The sequence below is a fragment of the Schistocerca serialis genome, chromosome 1 (genome assembly GCF_023864345.2).
Source record: "Schistocerca serialis cubense isolate TAMUIC-IGC-003099 chromosome 1, iqSchSeri2.2, whole genome shotgun sequence".
NCBI lineage: Eukaryota > Metazoa > Arthropoda > Insecta > Orthoptera > Acrididae > Schistocerca > Schistocerca serialis.
In genome coordinates, this window is record NC_064638.1 from 246,300,545 (window position 1) to 246,326,199 (window position 25,655).

Sequence of the window (25,655 nt, forward strand, 5' to 3'; positions counted from 1 at the left end):
CAGCCTACAGGAAGCTCAACAAGGACCCTACATCGACGATGACCAGGAAAACCGTGGCGCTACTGAAGGACTCAGATCTACCAGAGGCAGTGCAGAAACGGCTGTATCCCAGAGCGCCAACGACACCGCGCCTGTATGGGTTGCCCAAGATTCACAAAGATGGGGTGCCTCTAAGGCCGATTCTGGACACTATCAACTCGCACAGTTATGGACTGGCCAAATACCTGGCGACACTATTGAAACCACTGGTGGGACACTGCAGTCATCACGTGAAAAACTCCGCGGATTTCGTTAGAATACTGAAGGACATCCGAATACAGAGTGATGACCTACTCGTGAGCTTCTGACGTCACCTCCTTGTTCACGAAAGTACCGCTACAAGACGCCTTGACGCTCCTTAATCGGCACTTCGAGCCTGAAACAGTGAAGCTCTTTGAATATGCACTTACGACCACCTACTTCAAGTGCAATGGAGAGCATTATGAACAAGTGGATGGAGTGGCCATGGGATCTCCCCTTGCTCCAGGGATCGTGAATCTTTATATGGAACACTTTGAGGAGGTGGCACTACAAACTGCTCACCGTAAACCCAGGCACTTCTTCCGCTATGTGGACGACACTTTCGTGATTTGGCAGCATGGCAGGCAGGCACTGGAGGAGTTTATGGACCACCTAAACGGCATACATGAGAATATAACCTTCACGATGGAAGTAGAAGAGAATGGCTGTATTCCATTCCTGGACATACTGATCAGGAAGAAAGCGGATGTCACGCTGGGCCATTCAGTATATAGAAAAAAGACACACACAGACCTGTACCTCCATGCAACCAGCTGCCACCATCCGGCGCAACGCCAGTCAGTACTGACCACCTTGGTGCATAGGGCGCACGTCATTTGTGACAAAGAAAGCCTCTCAGACGAATTACACCACCTAAGAGAGGTATTTCGGAAAAACGGGTACAGTGAAACACAGATTGGCAGGGCCTTCAAGAGGAGACAGGCTGACAAAGTTCAGGAAGAGGAAGAGGAAGTTAACAAGAGACTCGCCTTTCTTCCATATTTGGGGCCCACATCAGCCAAAATCGGGAGGCTATTAAGAAAATCTAACATAAATACCGTCTTCCGACCACCGCCGAAGACGAAAGAGCTGCTGGGCACAGCTAAAGACCCACTCAAACTAAACACACCTGGTATATACAACATTGCCTGCGAATGTGGTGTGCAGTACATTGGTCAAACGCAGCGCTGCATCTCTAAAAGGTGCGAGGAACACATCAGGCATGTTCGACTTGGACAGATAGAGAAATCTGCTATAGCTGAACATAGCATCAAAGAAAACCACACCTTTGACTTCGAAAACACCAGGGTGCTATGCCGAGCCGGGAGCTATTGGGATAGCGTCATTAAAGAATCAATAGAAATACGGGTCCACGAGAACCTTGTGAACAGTGACGAAGGCTATCAACTGAGCGCGGCCTGGAATCCAGCATTAGCCGCAATACGCCAGGAACGCAACAAGAACCGTCCATCTCACGAGACGCAATCAGAATGCTCTGACGGAGACACGAACGGCGCACCCGCTTCCCCCTCCACCTCGCCCGCCGGCTCCTCTGGACCCAGCCTCCCGCGGCCAGGTGGTGGGGGGCACACCGCAGGTATAAAGGGACCGGCATCCGCAAAGTCTCGGCACTTCGCCAGAAGATGATGAGTATGTCACTCGTCGAAACGTCGCTGTTTGAAGACACCGCCACCCGGCTGGAAGCCCGAGAACTCTTCGCCTACTATTGTAATATTTTGAGTGTTAGCGCTCAAAATTTGCCTGTTACCTTTTAATTCATTTAAGATAATGAATGTGTTTGAATACTCTGTGATATCTTGGTTACTACATTAAATGGCTGTTACATTTTATTGTAAGGTTGGCCAGTTAACTTTATTATTAATTCTTATTGTATTATTCTTTGGTTGGGGCTTGGGACCACGTTCACATTGCGTTTCTTGTCTTTGAGTATTTTCATATATTCTATGATTATTATGCATGAAATATTTGTCGCTTGTTTGGTCTGGGCTTCCCGAGATGTTCGTAGCACATGGAGGCGCTGCTCCTGGGTGTTATCTGTTACCCACCAGTTCATCGGGAGTAGCCTGCCCGCATCGGCTGTGTATGTGCAAGCGGGCGGCGCGTCTCTTCCCGTCTCACCGTAGCTTCTGAGACGTGGCCTGCTGGCTTGCTATGGCATCCGTCATAAGTTGAGTTTCTATCTCGTAGCAATCGGGCGTTTATGTACTCGGGAGTGTCCGTTATTATAAACCAATTCCTGTCTGGCTGCATCTGCCCCTCCCATGTTTCCCCTTTTAAAGTTTGGTTTTAACATCGGTGTAACGCTCAATTTGTTAAATGGTAGTTTCTTATTTTTCCACAGCAGTATGACGTCTCTGACTGATCAAATATTAGATATTTGTGTTGAGGATTGTGCTCGTTGTGTGACGTCTCTGACTGATCAAATATTAGATATTTGTGTTGAGGATTGTGCTCGTTGCATGAAACACACTGAAGAGCCAAAGAAACTCGTACACCTGCCTTATATCGTGCAGGATCCTCTGGAGCACGCAGAATGTACTCGACTAATGTCTGAAGTAGTGCAGGAGGGGAGTGACACCATGAATACTGCAAGACTGTCCATAAATCAGTAAGAGTACAAAGGGTTGGCAATCTCTTCTGAACAGCGCATTACAGGGCATCCCAGATCAATAATGTTCATGTCTGAGGAATTTGCTGGCCTGCGGAAGTGTTTAAAGTCACATGAGTGTTCCTGGAGCCATCTTCACCAATTCCGGACGTGTAGGGTGTCGCATTGTCATGCTGGAATTACCACAGTTCTTGTAAACTACACTCATTAGTGGCAAGCCCCCGCTTTGGCAAGCTAAATGTTGTAATTGTAATCTTAAGCATCATTGCTGTCATTGTTGGCCCAGCGCTAAGCGGGTGTTTCAGTTACATTTCATTATACTAGAATGGAGAGCAGCTATGAAGGCAGGTGCTCCGCATGTTCTTAGCAGAGAGGGAGGAAAGATACGTTGTGACGCTGCCAATTTCCTTCCGTCAGTTGGCGCACTGAGACAGCTGACGGTGCACTAGCATAAACATCGTTCCACAGTGAACTTTGAACTGCATTCTTAGCAACGATAATCCCTACGCGCGCGCGCCCGCACACACAACCATCCACATAGAATTAATTAATGTCGAACTCAATCACAACATTCCAAATCGTATAACATATCGAGATAAATAATTTCTCTACTTTAAATTCTATATGGTTGAAGACGACAGACTCTGAAAGTAAAAGGGCTGTAAAGAAAAAACATAAAGAACCAGGAAAACCACTGCGTGTGGTAACAAGGTATATATGCAAAACTTTATGCTGTTGTCAGATTTGTAAAAACTTTCTTAAAGACTCTAATTTATATATATGTAAGTAAAAACGAATATTTTTCCTATTGTATAACAGAAAGCAAATGAAAGGCCAGTGATAACGCTGAAACCTCAGCGAAACGTCTCTGGGTGACAGAACAAAAAGAAATAGTTGGGTTTTGCTCAAGGTGGATCCCTTCCAAAAGACCAGTTTATTTATAAAGCAAGAGCTTCAACCTTAAGGTGATACACACTATTTTGTCAGTAATCATAATGTAGCTTCATTCTTTCTTTAAATACTGTCAATGTTTAATGTTCCGTCTTTTGAACGACTACGATTTATTTATTTCATTAGACGAATTTTTGCATTGCTTACATTAGGCACCCACAGTAATCAAATATATTTAAAGTATTTTCAAGATTTCATAATTTGTGACCGTAAGGACATCAGAAACAGATTGTTTAATGTGTTACTAAAAGCTAATTTTCTTTCATTTTGCAACCTGTTACGGCGTTATAGTATGTGTAGTTATTTGAACGAAATATGTTTTATGGAGAAAACGGCATTGTTACGAGGTCAAAGATGAAACTTGAGCTATTAATAATTTTTTATGCTGCTGCAGGCACAGTCACACAAATAAAGTCACAAGTAGCAGTAATTGGTTCTTACATATTGCACACCAAGAAATCCACGCTATCGTCTTCGCTGTCCGACGTAGATGAATCAGACTCAGCAAGATTTATGACGAATGGTTCCATAACCATGTCCCTGCCAGTTTCACCGTTCTAACCTTCATCTTGCAGTTTTTATGCGTGTCTTAAGCAAGCTGCCCATGCAGATGTTGAGATGCTGTCTATTGCCTCATGGGTAAGTCTCTGAACATCTGCAATTTTGAATTTATTGTTCTTTCCCGCAATATATGCTTTCACCTGAGCCCATACCAGCTCGATTGGATTGTAAAAGCAATGGTGTGCGGGTAATCTAACGATACGGCGTCCTTACTGCTTTGCAATTTCGTCTGTCTCATAAACTCTGTATGCAGGCTTGTGTTGATTGACAAGAACCAGCAATTCTGCTCTGGTTTGCGACGAATTATGAGGTATTCCGTTAGATGACAGCCATGCAATAATGTCTGCCTTTTTGGAGTATTTGAAGACGCTGTATGCCATTTAAGAGTGCTGATCTTCAGAATTCTTAGGTTTAGACGTCTTAAAAATCAGCTTACCCTTGGGAATAAAGCCAGTATCTGCTGATCCGACATGAAGCACTATGATTCTGTTAGCCTTACCAACAGGAACTTTTAATTCACCGTACCCATCGCTAATTTTCCACCACATAGCCCTTGGGTGGTTCCGATTAACGAAAGTTTCATCTAAGTAATAAATTCGAGATGTGCCAGCTTCTCTGATCTCCTGCATTGTTCTAAAAAACACAGTCCTTGCAGCTACAATATCATTTCGTTGGATTAAAAATTTCCTACTATCGTTCGTTTTCTGATACCTGAACCCAATGTCTTTCAGTATCCTCAACATGGTCCATTTGCTTCCGTTAAAATTTTCAACTTCTTTCATAGGCGAAACAAGTTTCCCTGCTGTTGGATACTCGCCTTCAGCATACATGCTGAGCACTACGCACCGCAAAACGTTTTTCGCAAAATCGTCTAGTTCACCCACTTCTTTTTTGCGGTTGTGTTGCTTCCCTGGCGATTTGAAAACAAATGAGCCGCAGGCTTGCATTGACGTCTTAGCTTCGCTGGATATTCTCCGAACGTTCCGCATACCAACACCACAGGCTTCAGCTGTCTACTCCTGGCATTTGGCAACGGCGCGACCCGCGCCTTGTGCCGGCGTGGATTCAGCGGGAGGTTGTCTCTTTTAAAGTGTTGGTACACGCGGAACACTATTCCTCTTGCCTGGTTGTGTAGCACTTGGCCTGATTGTTTACCATCACTGATAATGAACACTATGAAGGCACTCCGCAGTCAGCACGGAACACTGTGACTGAAATAAACAGTTAGAACTTCCGAGCACAGCACGACCTGCTCAGAACGAACAAAAGAATGTCACTGGCGAGCGATTGGATGTGAGTCACGTGGTACACTGCCGCATCCTTCTGCACATCCGAGCCTGACTGACCCGCCTTCATAGCTGCTCTCCACTCTACTTACTTGTTAGTCCTTCCTATTGGTGCATTTTATTTCTTTAAATTAACTAATTAGTCGTAAGTTGGTTAAACTGAAGAAGTTTTCGAGTGACCGCCACAGTTATTTGTATTTTATTTGTTTTTTTGGTATCTGTGCAATAGAGATGCTTGGATTCTTGTAAAGTAACAAATGATTATGATAAATGGACTGCCTCTTTCCCATGCCCGTTTAGTTGTTTCCTTATCCTGGGGCTTCCACTGTCAAGTAAAGGAGGTTGTACGCCGGCAGCGGTGGCCGAGCGGTTCTAGGCGCTTCAGTCCGGAACCGCGCGACTGCTACGGTCGCAGGTTCGAATCTGCCTCGGACATGGGTGTGTGTGATGTCGTTAGGTCAGTTAGTTTTAAGTAGTTCTAGGTTCTGGGGGACTGATGACCTCAGATGTTAAGTCCCATAGGTCTCAGAGCCATTTGAAGGTTGTACATTCTTGGGCGAGACGATCTCGTTGCGCGCTTTGCGGATGATGTGAGGGGTTACTCCGTTCTCCCGCTGAGATTCCATTGCTCAAGGCTATGTCGGCACGTTGGATTTCTTTTGCCTTATTTCTGGTGCATCTACATCTACGTGATTAATCTGCTATTCACAGTAAAGGGGCTGGCAGAGGGTTCAATGAACCACCTTCAAGCTGTCTCTCTATCATTCCACTCTCGAACGACACGCGAGAAAAACCAGCACTTAAATTTTTCTGTGCGAGCACTGATTTATCTTATTTTATCGTGATGATCATTTCTCCGTATTAGATGGGTGCCAATAGAATGTTTTCGCAATCGGAGGAGAAAACTGGTGATTGAAATTTCTTGAGAAGAACCCGTCGCAACGAAAAACGCCTTTGTTTTAATGATTGCCTCTCCAATTCACGTATATGTCTATGACACTATCTCCCCTATTTCACGATAATACAAAGTGAGCTGCCCTTCTTTGTACTTTTCCGATGTCACCCGTCAGTCCCACCTGATGTGGATCCCACACCGCACACAATATTCCTGCGTCAACGAAGAAAATTGTCGAATCATGAAATTACGGGGTATTTTAATGCTGCTATTTCGCGGACGACGCTGGCCAAGAGACATAAATCTTTGGGAATCATAACTGAAAGCTGTGCACTCCATATGGCTGTTATGGAGAAAGTACAAGGAGCAATCGTGGAACATGAATAGCGTTCCATTAATCTGCTTCAGAAAGTTCGGTTTCTGGATAACTATGTTTTGTGCAAAGTATATTGATCACTCAGATCTTTCCTCTTCTCACGATGATGGCTAGCAAACTAAAACAGTCCTTTTTTTATGGAAGAATCATTTTTCGATTACGATGCGAGGTGGTTGCGCGTGCTCGTTCTCTCGTGTCTGGTCCCTTCCGACACTTAAAAAATGGTTCAAATGCCTCTGAGCACTATGGGACTTAACTTCTAAGGTCAACAGTCCCCTAGAACTTAGAACTACTTAAACCTAACTAACCTAAGGACATCACAGACATCCATGCCCGAGGCAGGATTCGAACCTGCGACCGTAGCGGTCGCGCTGTTCCAGACTGAAGCGCCTATAACAGCTCGGCCACCGGCGGCCGGCTCCGACACTTGACGGAAAGTATCTGCGTTATTGCATCGGAGCACGGCGCTATCTCTCGTGCCATCTACGCATTCACGCCTCGGTTATTTTACTGTCTGCGCCCTTGCAGTCTTGATTTTCAGTTAAAACACGTCCGTGAATTAGATATTCCTCACAGTTATTTGGGGGCTGATATTCTGCAGAGGCTACCTCACTACCACATTTTTGTTAGTGGGGGGGGGGGGGGGGGGAGCTGGTTGAAAGGGAATAATCTCAATCGTCTTGGAAGACAAGTTAGTTTCATCTTAGCCTTCCTCCTTCCTATTCTACCAACGATGGTTGCGTCCTCGTGGTATCAAGTGATAAAGAATCTGTTATCCACCAATGAGCGACTGTTTCCGTATTGTACTTAGTGTCACGGATCAGTGCAGATGCTGTCCCGCCGTAGACATGCTACAAAACAGAATTACATGTCATGGTCACGAAGCGAACTGGCTCTGGGGCTTACATAGCAATTAGTGTTTCTAACTCGATCATTTGAGACTGCCTTTCAAATGATATTGTATTGCGTCCAGACTCCTCCTACTTCGCGACGGCAAAATCAAATACCATTGCGTGGTTGTTACGCCACTATGCTCAGTGCACTGACGATGAAGGGAGCGATAAGGACCCACTCGCCTTACACCAGTACGGGCACTGTATATTGGAAGTGTTTGTGTCTGCCACAATATCGAGACTTACTCGCCAAAGTTATGAACCTTATATCTCGTCGTCAAGGTATAGGTTGAATTAACCGGCCCTCGAATGTATTTTCGTCATGGTTCCTTTACAGGAGTATCGTTACATGGTTTATTTCATTTTTATGGCCGTGTTTGTCTTGTCTTTTTTCATAAATAAAAAGAAAATATTGTTGCAGGTAATGACAGGGAATGAAATTTCCTTTTTATTTTTTACGTTTTGGAAGCCGTGTAGGTTTAGTTCGGATTTTTTCTTTCGAAGTAGTTAGTTGTAGTTAAAAAATTAATAAATATACAAAAAGTAAAAAGTAAAACTATAAAAGGCCATTCGCATGTGAGGGTCCAGCACAGTTATAAAAACGTAATTACTATTTTTATTTTTGTTCTTCATTTATTTACACATATCCGTAGAAAAATGCTACTCGAAAGTTTTCCAGTATACTAAAACAACGTCCTCCTTATTCATCTACTAACCGTATGACTGGTAAGTGAATTAAAAGAAAAACAAACGAACGAGAAAATTATTTTAAATTGTTTTCGTTGAAATTCACTAAAAGCGCCAGTTTTCGGAAAAGTGATCCTTTGCGCGTGGTTTGCCTCGAAATTATTGCTAACGCTTGAAATCTTCAGCAATGTTAACGACGTTTCTTTCCAGAACGAGACTGATATAAGGAATATTCACTGTGTCAAACCTGCCTTCGCTCGATGTTAGTGATGTTCGGAATTTATATGTTTTGAATGTTTGTGCGATCGGTGTCATCAAATGGAATTGACCGAACCTTCCTGTAGAGTGAATATAAGAACAGAATGTACGAATTAAATATAAGGATGTGAGAATTCAAGATGATTGTAGCCACTGAAAATACCATACGCGCGTATTGTATACTGGGTGGTTATAATTAAACTTTCCCTATTTAACACGTTATAACATGTAAACTATTTACTGTAACAGAACCAAACTTGGTAGTATTAAAGTCCAGAGTATGGAGCGCATGATTTTCAAGCGTCACAACGCCACCGCCGAGTTACAACTACGGCCATCACGTGCCGTGGTCAGTCATCGTCATTCATAGTCGGAAGGCCCCAATCACACGACTTTTTATTTATAGTCTCACACACCTGACCAGTCGCAGTGCACTTGTTGACGTGTCAACGTAAGCTTGGACAAAAGGAATAGGGCATTATTGATGAAGCTCTATTATCAAAACAACAGTAATGCTGCAGTTGCACTTCGAGAATATCGTCGGATGAAAGGGTCCTCTTCCTCCACCTGCTGTGCGCAGCATGTTAAAGAAGTTCGCATCAACTGGAGAACTGGGCGTCGCTCCGGGAAGAGGCCCACGAGCGGTTGTACCACAGGTGGTTGATGAAATCGCTGTTGCTATGGCAGACAACGCTGCGAGCGCAATTCCCGATCGTCAGGCAGTGCGCGTGCTGTGTCACGGTAGTTGAACATTCCGTGGTCCACCGTACAGAAGGTACTTTGAACCATTCCCAAATGGTATCCGGATAAGATCCATATTGTACAGCAGCTTACACCACAGGACGCACAACGATGTCTTGAGTTCGCTCTCGATATTCTCGCAAGGATTGAAGTTGATAAGGGCCGGCCCTGGACCATCCTATGGACAGACGAAGCTCATTTTTCTCTGACGGGTGAGGTGATCACTCTGAATTGCCGAGTGTGGGATCTTCACCTCTAGGCACTGTGCATGCAGTTACTCTGTATGGTGAACGTGTCACCGTATGGCGCGACTTCACGGCTACGTTCATCATTGGCCCATTCTTTTTTGAACAGGTTGGCGCTCAAAGAGCAAAGACGTGCAGTGTGACTGGCCAACATTGCTGCGATATGCTTCGCCAACCTCTCTCCCTTCAGGAAAGAGACGCATTGAACTCCACAGTTTTCACCCGAGAGGGAGCCCCACCACACATCGCTCGTGGAGTTGAGCTGCTACTCCAAAACACATTTGGAAACGATCGAATTATCAACAGATCGTTTCCAAATGCTTGGCCGGTACGATCAGGTGATCTCATTCCCTGTGATTTCTGGTTGTTGGGCTACCTGAAGGACAGGGTTTGCCAGGGGAACAATCACAAATGCTCTGATCTGAATGGAACATATCAAGAGGGGTAGTCAGCATAGCTACGGACGTGTTTCGTTCTGCTGTGCACAATTCAATCCTGCGATTTCAGACTCTTCTGGACACTAATGGGCGCCCTATTGAGCCCCTTTTGTAGCAGTAATGGTACCGGTATGTAATGATATGATGTATCTTGGCATGTCCTACACATAAATGCTACCATATTTGGTACTCGACCGGTAATTACACTACTGGCCATTAACATTGCTACATCAAGAAGAAATGCAGATGATAAACTGGTATTCATTGGACAAATATATTACACTAGAACTGACATGTGTTTACATTTTCTCGCAATTTGGGTGCATAGATACTGAGAAATCAGTACCCACAACAACCACCTCTGGCCTTAATAACGGCCTTGATACGCCTGGGCATTGAGTCACACAGAGCTTGAGTGTCGTGTACAGGTACAGCTGCCCATGTAGTTTCAACACGATACCACAGTTCATACCACAGGCGTATTGTGACGAGCCAGTTGCTCGGTCACCATTGACCAGACGTTTTCAATTGGTGAGAGATCTGGAGAATGTGCTGGCCAGGGCAGTAGTCGAACATTTTCTGTATCCAGAAAGGTCCGTACAGGACCTGCAACATGCGGTCGTGCATTATCCTGCTGAAATGTAGGGTTTCGCAGAGATCGAATGAAGGGTAGAGCCACGGGTCGTAACTCATCTCAAATGTAACGCCCAATGTTCAAAATGTCGTCAATGCGAACAAGAGGTGAACGAGACGTGTAACCAATGGCACCCCATACCATCACGCCGAGTGTACGCCAGTATGGCGATAACGAATACACGCTTCCAATGTGCGTTCACCGCGATGTCGCCAAACACAGATGCGACCATCATGATGCTGTAAACAGAACCTGGATTCATCCGAAAAAATGACGTTTTGCCATTCTTGCACCCAGGTTCGTCGTTGAGTACACCATCGCAGGCGCTCCTGTCTGTGATGCAGTGTCAAGAGTAGCCGCAGCTATGGCCTCCGAGCTGATAGTCCATGCTGCTGCAAACGTCGTCGAACTGTTCGTGCAGATGGTTGTTGACTTGCAAACGTCCCCATCTGTTGACTCAGGGATCGAGACGTGGCTGCACGATCCGTTACTGCCATACGGATAAGATGCCTGTCATCTTGACTGCTAGTGATACAAGGCCATTGGGATCCAGCACGGCGTTCCGTTTTACCCTCCTGAACCCACCGATTCCATATTCTGCTGACAGTCATTGGATCCCGACCAATGCGCGCAGCAATTTCGCGATACGATAAACCGCAACCGCGATAGGCTACGATCCGACCTTTATCAAAGTCGGAAACGTGATGGTACGCATTTCTCCTCCTTACACGAGGCATTACAACAACGTTTCACGGCAACGCCGGTCAACTGGTTTTTGTGTATGAGAAATCGGTTGGAAGCTTTCCTCATATCAGCACGTTGTAGGTGTCGCCACTGGCGCCAACCTTGTGTGAATTTTCTGAAAAGCTAATCATTTGCATATCACAGCATCTTCTTCATGTCGGTTAAATTTCGCGTCTGTAGCACGTCATATTCGTGGTGTAGCAATTTTAATGGCCAGTAGTGTAGTTTCCGTGCTATAACGTGTTAAATAGGGAAAGTTTAATTATAACCACCCAGTATAACAAATGTATCACTTTGTGAAACACAGTTGTAATTTTACAATTAATATAACTCCCTTTTATCTGCGAATTAGATAAGATACATTTGCGTAACAGCCCTCTAAGAGCAAGGGGAAATAAATGAAAAAAAAATAAATACCGTAATTGGGTTTTGAACAAGGGGTGCAAAATGAGAAGCCGTGCGTCTACTTCCTCTGAGATTATGACGCTCTTAAAAAGACGCCATAATTGTATTGGAAACTTTGACCGCTGTTTTCTCAGAAACAGTTGAGTATGAACGGATAAGCCGAGATACGTTTTTGCTCATTTTGACTCCTGTTCCATTGAAAGAAGTTGCGTTCGCCTCGTTAGCAGTCGCTATTTGCAGAGAAATAATGACAGTAAACGACGAGTGTCTGCATAATAATATTTTACGGTCCTAGTGACTAAATCACTGACAGCCAGAGACAGGAGTTATTAGATTTCATGATATTAAGTGTACGACATCAAGTGACATGCATAAAACTGTTACCAGAGTTAATTACAATTTTGAATCTTTTCTGTAAATAAATGTTATTGGTTATTTCCTATTGTGCTACGACACTTCTTTTCTGGTGTCGTCCTGTCAAGCAAATGTATAAATAGAAATGGCCAGCGAGCTTAATGCCACCTTTGTAACGAATTGTTGCAGAAATATGTTTTCTGCTACTGTGGAATTTTAGGCCGAATTGATCTCAACGTTGAGTTACAAGTGATAAAGAGGACAAAGCTTATAGATTGCTAACAATTTTTCGCCACTTACCAACACTACCGACGAGTTACAGTATACAGATGTGCTAAAAATGTCAACCTTTACACAATACTGACGAGGAGATAAAATCAGTATGATTGATGTTTTCGGTTGTTCCAAACACTGTCAACGAGGCAGTGCCAACCCACAGAATTATCCTCGTCAATAAAGGCGAAAAGCAAAAAGAACCAATATGGGAGACACGATTCTGACCCGCCCGGTTAGCCGAGAGCGCTAATGCGCTGCTTCCTGGACTCGGGTAGGCACGCTGGCCCCGGTTCGAATCCGTCTGGCGCGTTACCGCCGAGGGGTGGTTTGCCGGCCAGCCTGAATGTGGTTTTTAGGCGATTTTCCACATCCATCTAGGTGAATACTAGGCTGGTCCCCACGTCCTGCCTCAGTTACACGTCTCGCAGACATTTGGAAAACGCTCGCACTATTTCATGGTTTACACTAGGTGCAGACAGCTGGGTATGGGATGGCTTCAGGAAGGCATCCGGCCACCCCTTAAAATTAACACTGGCAAATCCGTACTTAACCCTGCCGACTCTGCGCACAATGCGGGACAAAGGCAGTAGCAAAAGAAGAAGACAAGAGACACGATTTCGGAACTAAGCAGCAGTTATATATTCAGTTTTTGCTTCTGAGTGCTAATTTCATTTCGTTGATTTTTGTGGCAACACTACGTGGCTTGCATTTATTTGTGCATGTTCTACTCTAGGATTTCTCATCCGTTTCCTTTCCAGGAAGATTTTTGAGAATTTTGAACTCCTTCTGAACAGATTTTTCGGACATGACCCAATCAGAACTCTGTATCCTACAGCCCATGCTCCAACGACTGTCAGCAATCCAGGAGTTCAAGGTGCTGCTCTTGGCAAAATCCGAAGAAAGCAAGGATGAAGGCCAAAAGCAACTGTATTTTAAGATGCCGCAGCCACTCTTTTCCTGGATAATATGTGGTTACCATGCCTCGACACCATGGTTGCTACCCGGGCCACGGCAGCGAAAGAAATGGAGACTTGGAAAAGGAAAGGGGAGAAGATAGGGCGAAAAAAGAGGAAGAAAAAGATGAGAATAGGGAGGAGAGGGAATAATAATAACAGTCATAATAAGAAGAAGAAGAAGAGGAGGAACTGGAGGACTCTAAAATGGGAGGGAGGCGGCATTAATAAAATGAAATCTTGAGAAGATTCGTACTGGAATTCCCTTAGACCAACAATATTTGATCAAAATTGCCTGAACACCTGTTAGTATGGAATATGTGCACCCCTCGCCCTTACGGCGATTTCAGCTCCGATAAACGAAACCAGAGAAGGTACTGATGTTGGACGTTGTGGTCAGGAGAGAAGCCGACGTTTTAACTTACACGAAGGGTGTTACGTCGGTTTCACGGCACTGTGGACAGCCTAATCTATTCCAGGAATGATATTGTAAGCGAACTATTGCCTTGTAAGTGCTCCTTAATGCCAGGAAATAATGCCATGCTCACACATTCATTGTCTCCGAAGGATACCTCTACTGTATACAGTCCACATTCCTTAAAATATGTTCATGTCCTTCCGCACTTAGCGTTATCTTAAGCGAAATAAAGGGACTACATCTTAAGGGGAGTTACAACGCTAAATATTTTTTTTCACATTTTCGGATTTTTATCTCATTATAAAATTTGCAATTTTCCGAATAACATGATGCATACATCACCTATAAACTCACATGGGAAGTATTTTATTTTATTTTTATTAAATATAATTTACACTGTTTGAAAAAGTTAAAATTTTTACGTGCGTTGCCTCAAGGTCTAATAAAATCGGTCATTTTTTATGTAGAAGGCTGTGGATTTCTGTGTTATAAAGGTCATGTCCAGAAGAGGATGGGCTGCAGGTTGAGGAAGTTGAAACAAAGTCTGAGAGACAAGAAAATTTTTCATGGTAAAACCATAAGGGGCAGGGTGACAGACGAAATGGATGACGAAAAACAGCAATATCATGGGATGGCCATTAGAAATAACACTGAGGGTTTGTTGAAAATGAAGCAGGCAGTATGGGCTATCTTCTTCCACAGACTGTCAACTGATCAAAAACCGGTACACCGCCTTTGCCCTCCTGGACCTGAATCATGGTGCAATTACCGCAACGTCCAGTACTCAAACAGTTCATACAGCCATAAACATTCCATCCCAGCAGCAGTCACGGATATCATAAAACCTATTTACAGAGACCTGGCAAATCTTGAATTTCTGAAGAAGTGTCTGCATGGTCATACTCAAAATTCCAATCAGTCGTTCAATAATCTTATATGGACTCGCTTACTAAAAAATGTTTTTGTTGGAATGAAGACACTAAAGTGGGGGGTCAACGATGCTGGTATTGCTTTTAATGATGGCAACATTGGTAGGGTAAACGTGCTATAGCATATGGGCATTAATCCTGGAGCAAACTGCATCAGAAAACTCGAACGGATGGACACGTTTCGCATTGATAAATCAAAGTACGCAGCACAGTTGGCCACTAATAAGTCCAGAAAGAAGAAAAGAAGAAAAAAACTTGGAAAAAGATCAAGAGGATGATATGCAATATCGTTCAGGGTGCTTCTGAGTGACTAAAAATAAAAAAAAAGCATATATTAAGTGAGGTACAGTCTTTTGAAACTTTAGAAGCCGTTCCTGAAAATTTGCATTTTCTGTTGCATTTTTCCATAAATCTCAGAAACCACTACGAGTAGAGTATTCAGATGTTCAGGGAGTAATAACATACATATCCCGAATCTAATGAACTAAAAGAAGAATATAGTTATGTATAATTAAAATTATTTAGGATAACATACAAAAAAGTACACAAAATATTAATTAAGAAATTGTATATCCGAAAGCAGTGGCTGCAATGCAATTTTTGTTGTTCATCAGACTCAAAAAATACCGTTTAATGTCCTGTAAGAGTTTGATGTCAATGGCTACAGTGGTTCATGAAATACAGGGAAGCCAAGTCACTAAATTTAACATTGTCGAGACAGGGCGTTCCAACTCATACCGTAGCACCACCTCCTCCGTACTTTACTGTTGGTCCTACACATGATGGAAGGAACGTTCTTCAGGAATCCGCCAAACCCAAAGACATCCATCAGACCTCCACAGGGTGCAGAATGATTCATCGCTCCAAATCACGCGTTTCCATTCATCTATCGTCTAATGGTATTGTTCTTTACTCCTCCTGAAGCGCTGGTAGCGTTGACTGTAGAAATATGTGACTTTTGGTAAGCTGTTCGACCGTTGTACCCCGTTTTTATAACTCCCTAGGAACACACACCTTGCTAACTGGACTGCTAGCACTCATGATGATTCCTTCCACTGATTTCATGCGATTTTGTACAACCACTCTCAACAATGGTCGATGGTCATTGTCTGTCGGTACCTCAAGTCTGTTTGGTCTTGGTTTAGCTGCAGCTGTGCCTTGGTGTGAGAGTTTCCCAATGACTTTACTAACAGCCGATATGGAAGCTGTAAAACGATTGAAATAACACTGATGTATTAGCTACTCAAGTGACATTCAATGACTAGTTCACGTTGGAAGTACTGTATTCGCCTTCTGCTGTTCTTGCTCCCGTACTGATAACACGGTAGTCTCTGCCTCCTTTTTTATTGTTGGGTCCTCCTCTTGTGACATGTAGTGGTTATTTCCGCAATACATAGGGGCGTCCGGATACTTTTGATCGGTTGTGGCCTTTCACTGGTGTGTGGAGTTTGTTTCTTTTTCTTAGATTACTGGAAGGATCCGTGTTTCGTTACGATAAATAAGCCAATACAACAGTATTGTAGAAAGTACAGGGCGTACATAAAGTCCAGGAACACTATCAATTATTTATTGCGCAAGAACCAGACATTGTACAGATATCACACATATGTCATTTTGAAGAGATACCCTGAAAGATTTTTTTCACGTACACCGCCATAGCGCATTTTGGTAATTCGCCGATGGTCAGCGCTAGTCGCAAACATGGCGAGTTCAGGTGCGGAGCGAGCTGTTTCATGAAATGGCCTCCCCGATCACCAGATGTCACTCCGTGTGACTTTTTTCTGTGGGGATTCATTACAGATGTGGTGTATGTACCGCCTCTAGCACGTGATGTAGCAGAGCTCCGGGAGAGAACACGGGAAGCGACTGTCACAGTTGCCGATGCCATGCTGGGACGGGATGGCAAGATTCGCTTACCGTATTGACGTCTGCCGGATCACTCGTGGTTCGCATATCGAATGCTTCTAAAAAAACTTTCAGAGTTTCTCTTCAAAATGCAGTACGTATGACATCTGTTCAATGTTTAGTTCTTGTGCAATAAATAACTGAAAGTGCTCCCGGACCTTATGTACACCCTGTATATTTTTCCTTCATTATTTTGTTTGATATGGCTTTACACCGGTTGGCAATTAATCAATGAAATAGGATCTTGTTATTGTTACAAGTAATGCAACTTTGGACTGTGGGTTATTTCTGTTTTGAGCTTATCACATAAAAAATAATTACTGAACCATGCGCTTTGAATTAATTATTCATAATTCTATAGACAATGACTCATTTTATTTTTGCAGAGAGCTTCCAAGTTCAGACGATTTCTTTCGCTTGGAGTTTGGAAGTAGATAATTGATGACTTTTTGTTGAAACTGCTAACACAAGAGTAGCCCGTTTAGAATCACCCTTGCCTAAGATACTCAAAAAATTCATGACAAAGTGGTACATTGCGACATTATTTCACTGAGCGATCAAACATAACAAAATAACGAAGGCTGATGACAGGGCGGCTGGTGCGGTATGGTGTGGGTTAAACGAAATACAGGGACGCAGAATAGAAGTCCCATGGCGTCAGTGAACTTAAGCTCGATGCACAACGAGCCAATAAAAACCGCGCGAGCTCGCAGCGAGATTGTGGCGTCAGAAATCGTTTCAGCGCACACATGGCGGTATCGCTGCGATAATCGTGGAACAGTATTACGGTGGGATCCGACCCGTACGCACGTAGTCAGAAGAAAGCAGGCAGTGTTAGCTTATTTCGTTTATGGATATATTAAGAAACAGCAGGGATTAGACCCACACTCTGGTTAGTTCACGGCTGGTGAAGGGAGAGTTCGTGTCGCTCTTTATAAACTTAAGAGAAAACGAAAGCAAATTCTTTAATTGTTTTCTAGTGAGTATACGGCAGTTTGATGATTTAACAATAGAATTGCAATCAACTGCCAAGAACAAAGACTGTGCTGTGAGACTTTAAATGCCGGCCGGTCTGGCCGAGCGTTCTAGGCGCTTCAGTCTGGAACCGAGCGACCGCTACGGTCGCAGGTTCGAATCCTGCCTCGGGCATGGATGTGTGTGATGTCCTTAGGTTAGTTAGGATTAACTAGGTCTGAGTCCTAGCGGACTAATGATCTCAGATGTTGAGTCCCATAGTGCTCAGAGCCATTTGAACCATTTGAGACTTTCGATGCTTCCTAATGAGACCGCACAACGCAACGTTCCCCTTCTACATCAAACGACTCTTTAACTATAGTGTATGTCATGCACGGAGATACACTGATAAGCCATAACACTGTGAACGAGTATCTCGAAAACGGCGAAGCTGGTCGATCGTTGAGGTGCTACTACCGTGAGCATCTACGGAAAGGGATAAGTCAGTTTAATTACTACTAGGCGCTAAATGGTTAGACGTCTGCGACTCTTCCCAGAACGTGGCAATCGGGGGCTTGTCTACCCTGTAAAGTAGGATGGATGGTGCTCTGTGGCATCTCTTCCGAAACACCACAATGCTGGTGCACGCTAAAGTGGTGCGGAACAAACCGTTCATCGTACATTGTTGAACATGGAGCTCAGCAGCCGACCACCTCTGCGTGTTCACATGTTGACGCAGCGATATCGTCAATGCAGTGGGCACTGGGCCATCGGGATTCAACCGTCGATCAATGTAAACGTGTCAGCTCTTCGGGTGAAGCACATTTTTGTTATTCTAGGTCGATGGCCATCTCCACAAACGCCGTCATTGAGGTGAACGGCGGCTCGAAACGTGCAGCGTGCTACCCACGCAGGCTGGTGGGAGCAATGTTAAGCTATGGTAGGTATTCTCCTGCGCTTGCATGGGACCTGTGGTGGAAACCGAAGACATACTGACAGCTGCGAACTGCCTGCATCCCTTCATGTTCTATTTCTTCTCCGACGTTGATGTCATATTTGCGCAGTAAAAATGTCCCTGTGTCGGAGCCGGAACCGAGCTAAAATATATATCTACATCATACTCCGCAAGCCACATAATGGTGGTGGCGGAGGGTACTTTCGGTACCACTATCTGATGCCTCCAACCCTGTTCCACTCGAGAATAGTGTGTGGGAAGAATTATTGTCGGTAAGCCTCTGTATTGGCTCTAATTTCTCGAATTTTCTCCTAGTGATCATTAAGCGAGATGTATGTGGGCGAAGTAATATTTTGTCTGACTGCTCCTGAAAAGTGCTATCCCGAAATTTTAGTAATAAATCTCTTCGTGATGCACAACGTCTCTCTTGTAACGTCTGCTAGTGGAGTTTGTTTAGCGTCTCTGTAACGCTCTCTCGCCAGCTAAACGATTCCGTGACGAAACGCGCCGCTCTTCGTTGGATCTTCTCAATCTCCTCTATCAATCCTACCTGACAGGGATCCAAGACAAATGAACAATACTCTAGAATCGGACGAACAAGCGCCTTATAAGCTACTTCTTTCGTGGATGACTTACATTTCATTAAGATTCTTCCGATGAATCTGAGTCTTGTGTCTGCTTTTCCCACTATCTGTTTTATATGGTCATTCCACTTAAGGTCACGCCTAGATATTTTACGACAGACGCTCTCTCCAGCTGTTTGTCATCAATAGTGTAGCTGTTCAGTAGTGGATCTCTTTTCCTATGTATGCGCAATATGTTACATATTTACTTTCAGGGTCAACTGCCAGAGTCTGCGCCATTCATCAGTTCTCTGCAGGTTGTTCTGCAAATTATTACTCTCTTCTGGCGTTGCTACTTTGGCATAAACAACTGCATCATCTGCGAATTGCCTTAAAGACCATCCGGCGCATTCTACTCGCTCATTTATATATATTGTGAAGAGTAGCGCTCCTATCACACTTCCCTGTGGTACTCCGGATGTGACCTTTACGCCTGTCGATTTAGTTCCATTAAGAGCGACGTGTTGAGTTCTATCGGCAAGAAAGTCTTGAATCCAATCTCAGGTCTGCTCCGATGCACTGTAATCTCGTATTTCTTTCATTAAACGGCAATGCGGGACGGTGTCAAATGCCTTACTGAAGTCAAGGAACACGGCATCAGGCTGAATACCGTTGTCCACTGACTGCACTGTGGACCTCATGGAGGAACAGAGCGAGCAGAGTTTCGCAGGATCTCTGTTTGGGGAATCTATGTTGATTTTTATAGAGGAGCTGTTCATTTTCCAAGAACGTCATAATTCTTGGTTTGAGGAGCATTATATCCCATCTGGGTCGGTATAGGGTGCTGTAACCACGAACGCAAATTAACGGCCCATTGTTTAAGTGAATCACATGACCTGTGTAGACATCTAATGCCACATGCTTCCACAAAGCCACCAACAAATTGTCGGATCCGTGATACGGATAATCAGTGCTGTGTTTCGTTCCCAAAACGGACAAACATGCTATTAAGCAGGTGGTCATAATGATTTGGCTCATCAGTGTTTGTGCAAAGCGCATTTGGAATTCCAAACAATAAATGGTAAATACGAAGGGGCTTCAATAAGTAAAGCGACAGATTCTTTTCTGAAAGCAGATTGGTTTTATACCGAATTCCAATACCTCATATTATTTCCCAATTCGTTTGGGTAGAAAGCACCATATTTCAACATACACTACTGACCATTAAAATCACTACACTACGAAGATGACGTGCTACAGACGCGAAATTTAATCGACAGGAATAAGATGCTGTGATATGCAAATGATTAGTTTTTCAGAGCATTCACACAAGGCTGGCTCCGGTGGCAACACTTACAACGTGCTGACATGAGAAAAGTTTCCAACCGATTTCTCATATACAAACAGCAGTTGACCGGCGTTGCCTGGTGAAACGTTGTTATGAGGCCTCGTGTAAGGAGGAGAAATACGTACCATCACGTTTCCGACTTTGATAAAGGTCGGATTGTAGCCTATCGGGATTGCGGTTTACCGTATCGCGACAATACTGCTCGTGTTGCTCGAGATCCAATGACTGTTAGCAGAATATGGAATCGGTTAATTCAGGAGGGTAATACGGAAAGCCGTTCTGGATCCCAACGGCCTCATATCGCTATCAGTCGAGATGACAGACATCTTATCTGCATGGCTGTAACGGATCGTGCAGCCGCGTCTCTATCCCTGAGTCAACAGATGCGGACGTTTGGAAGACAATGATCTGCACGAACAGTTCGACGACGTTTGCAGCAGCATGGACCATCAGCTCGGAGACCACAGATGCGGTTACCCTTGACGCAGCATCACAGACAGGAGCGCCTGCGATGATGTACTCAATGACGAACTTGGATGCACGAATGGCAAAACGTCATTTTTTCGGATGAATCCAGGTTCTGTTTCTAGCATCATGATAGTCGCATCCGTGTTTGTCGACATCGCGGTGAACGCACATTGGAAGCGCGTATTCGTCATCTCCATACTGGCGTATCACCCAGAGTGATGGTATGGGGTGCCACTGGTTACACGTCTCGGTCACCTCTTGTTCGCACTGACGGCACTTTGAACAGTGGACATTACATTTCAGATGTGTTACGACCCGTGGCTCTACCCTTCATTCGATCCCTGCGAAACCCTACATTTCAGCAGGATAATGTACGACCGCATGTTGCAGGTCCTGTACGGGCCTTTCTGGATACAGAAAATGTTCGACTGATGTCCTGGCCAGCACATTCTCCAGATCTCTCACCAATTGAAAACGTCTGGCCAATGGTGGCCGAGCAACTGGCTCGTCGCAATACGCCAGTCACTACTCTTGATGAACTGTTGTATCGTGTTGAAGCTGCATGGGCAGCTGTACCTGTACACGCCATCCAAGCTCTGTTTGACTCAATGCCCAGGCGTATCAAGGCCGTTATTACGTCCAGAGGTGGTTGTTCTGGGTACTGATTTCTCAGTATCTATGCACCCAAATTGCGTGAAAATGTAATCACATGTCAGTTCTAGTATGATACAATTGTCCAATTAATACCCGTGTATCATCTGCATTTCTTCTTGGTGTAGCAATTTTAATGGCCAGTGGTGTAATCTCCGTTCAGTGCGATGGTATTATGCCGCCTTACTGGAAGGGCCTCAATGACTGCATGGTACCACTCTACCACTCTACTGGTCGACGTCAGTGTTAACGTCTTGCTACATCAACACCCTCTCCATCATTCACAAACTGCTTCCTGCGTAGTGCATCCCTCATTGGTCCAAATACAAAGAATTCGGGAGGTGTGTATTCCGGGTTGTAGGATGGATAACGAAGAACAGTCCAATGATTTGTTGTGAGTTCCTCTCGGGTGTGCAGCCTTGTGTGAGTCCTTGCGTTGTCATGGAGAAGGAGAAATTCGCTCACACTTTTGTGTCGACGAACACGCTGAACTCGTTTCTTCAAATTTCTGAGGACAGCAGAATACACTTCAAAGTTGATCGTTGCACTCTGAGGAAGCCATCAAACAAAATAAGGCGATCAATGTCCGAGATGACCCTCGACATGATTTTATCGGCTGAGGGTGTAGTTTTGGACATTTGTTTCTGAGGACAGATAGTGTGGTGCCACTCCATGGATTGCCGTTTTCTTTTCGATTTGAAGCGGTGAACCAATGTTTCACGCCGGTGGTGATGTTGGAGAAGAAGGTGTCAAGGTCAGCCTCGCAGAGCGCAAGGCATTCCGAACAGACGGTCCTTCGTTGCTCTTTATTTTCTCCTGTTAGGCTGCGAGGAACCCAGCGGATACGCACTTGTGAGTTTCGCAACTGGTGGACAAGTGTAACAGCACTGCCAACAGAGACGTCCAGTTCTGCAGCGAGGTCTTTGATTGTCATACGTTGATCACTTCGAATGAGAGTGTCCGCACGTTCCAACACTGCAGGAGTCGCAACTGTGTGTGGCCGGGCGGCACGCAGGAGATCGGACAGATTTTCCCGACCTTGTTGCGATTATGACAGACGCCTCGCCCAACGACGCTCCGTGCTTTTGTTCACTTCAAGGTCTCCGTATACACTCTGCAAGCGACCATGAATATCTGCAATACTCTGGAACAGCGCTACCACCTATCGGAACTTCATGAACTGTAAGTGTTAAGGCTGGAATCTATCACGATGTCCCACAACAAATTCCGCGTTTTTTCAACCTAAATTGACCGTAGAAAAAAATTTGTTGCCGTACGTATTGAACACCCATCGTATTTCACAGACCTGTAATGTTAATTTCATCTCTACTATCAGCTATATCAAATGTTGCCGTGTCCTACATAACTGCAGTCGTCAAAGAGATGGTTTTGACTCTTAAGACACTTTAAGGACACAGAGCCTGTGTAATCTGGGCAATGAAATCCCGTCGACCCAAGGAAGAAGTACACTTTACTGTAGAAGCAATATTTTCACTGGCTACTTTAGAGGCAATGCTGGCGAAAGTGCCGTGTCAAGACAAACACACCTAAATTGGGTCGGTAACAATCGTAGTGAACGCTGAATCAATTTATTCCCTACCGCTAAAGACTGTTTACTTTGTATCAATAAATATGTACTAGTAATTACATATTTTGTTGTTGCAATACAATGAAGCCTTTATTACACTTACGTTTTGAATGGACTTTATTTTAAACTTTTATTATTAACGGAAGATTTGCTTGTTCCGCTGAAAGGGCTCTTGTCATGGAGGAAAGCATTTGCTGCTTAGATCTAATTCAAGTTATGAATGGCCACTATCAAGAAAAAACGCCACCACTAAGGTACAAACAGAAAATAGTTTAACAGTGAAACCTTTTATATAACTTTTTTCTCTTGACCCTGTTCTGCAGCAAAACCCTCACAATACTTCTCAATAGAGACTGGAAACCATGTGGCTTTGTTCTAAGTGTATCTAGGGACGGCGGTTACCGCCGAAACAATCGGTTTTCCGTTATATCGCTTTTTTTTCAACGTCATTTTAACTAGACAGAATCGCTCAAAATAAACTGTTGCTGATATAACCAATTTTCAGTTTTTTTATTCCTAGTATACCCCTTGAAAAAGTAGAACTCGAACAAAGATTTAAAAAATTTGACTCACTTTCAAGATACACAGAATCAAAGTGTTAAACTAAATAGGCAAAGAAAAGAAAACTTAGTCCACCCACCATTTACTGCTTTTCTCGAAAAATCATAAGTGATTTAGTTCTCTTATTGATTTCAAGTTTTTGTCATGTTGTAATCGGGGACCGTACCACCATTCGCGCTTCACGAATAATCAGTGTTAAAGGGTGAAAACTGAGGCTAAAGGACTATTTTTCACGTTCGTTTGTCCGTTTTCAAGGGCTACAAGCAGATAAATCCATATTATATAGGCAAAGGTAGCAGATCAGCTACTTGCTGTTTTTTTTTGTATGCTCTGAGTAACTTGTTAATTTTTAATTTGTTGCTGTCACCATAGTTTCCAGCCTCTTTTAAAGCAAATTAAGCAATGTGTTTCATTGCTACATCAGTTTGTACAAATATTTCCAGACTAACATTGATACCATTCTGCAATAGAACGGATGTCCGGTAACAACAGCGAGAAACTACTGTATAAACTAAGGAGGGCGAAAAGGGGGGTGGGGGGGAGAGGGAGGCCTTACCCACTGCACGTATCTACATCTACACCTACGTCTACATCCATACTCCATAAGTCACCTGACGGTGTGTGGCGGAGGGTACCTTGAGTACCTCTATCGGCCCTTCTATTCCAGTCTCCTATTGTTCGTGGAAAGAAGGATTGTCGGTATGCTTCTGTGTGGGCTCTAATCTCTCTGATTTTATCCGCATGGTCTCTTCGCGAGATATACGCAGGAGGGAGCAATATACTGCTTGACTCTTCGGAGAAGGTATGTTCTCGAAACTTCAACAAAAGCCCGTACCGAGCTACTGAGCGTCTCTCCTGCAGAGTCTTCCACTGGAGTTTATCTATCATCTCCGTAACGCTTTCGCGATTACTAAATGATCCTGTAACGAAGCGCGCTGCTCTCCGTTGGATCTTCTCTCTCTCTTCTATCAGCCCTATCCGGTACGGATCCCACACTGCTGAGCAGTATTCAAGCAGTGGGCGAACAAGCGTACTGTAACCTACTTCCTTTGTTTTCGGATTGCATTTCCTTAGGATTCTTCCAATGAATCTCAGTCTGGCATCTGCTTTACCGACGATCAACTTTATATGATCATTCCATTTTAAATCACTCCTAATGCGTACTCCCAGATAATTTCTGGAATTAACTGCTTCCAGTTGTCTGCCATTTGTAGCTAAATGATAAGGGATCTATCTTTCTATGTATTCGCAGCACATTACACTTGTCTACATTGGGATTCAATTGCGATTCCCTGCACCATGCGTCAATTCGCTGCAGATCCTCCTGCATTTCAGTACAATTTTCCATTGTTACAACCTCTCGATACACCACAGTATCATCCGCAAAAAACCTCAGTGAACTTCCGATGTCATCCACAAGGTCATTTATGTATATTGTGAATAGCAACGGTGCTACGACACTCCACTGCGGCACACCTGAAATCACTCTTACTTGAGAAGACTTCTCTCCATTGAGAATGACATGCACATCTTAAGCCACGACCACTGCAATGGCGACAGTTTTGTCTCAGCAGTGATCAAATGTGTGCGAATTCTTAAGGGATGAAAGTGCTGAGGTCATCGGTCCCTAGACTTACACACTATTTAAACTAACTTATACTAAGAACAACACACACTCCCATGCCTGAGGGAGGACTCGAACTTCCGGCGGGAGGGGTCAGCAGTGTTCTACCAGTTCTTATGCCATGTGTTTGTTGCTGGTTTCTGATTGCATTGCTATTAAAGTAGCATACGTCGCATTTCCCATTGTCTGTAATACCGAAATATTTCAAACCAGTGAGAATTTTACTAGTACAATTTACTCTTTTTTTAAAAAAACAGTAAGTTTATTTAAAAACAAAAAAACTGTATTACTGCTACGGCTAATTGA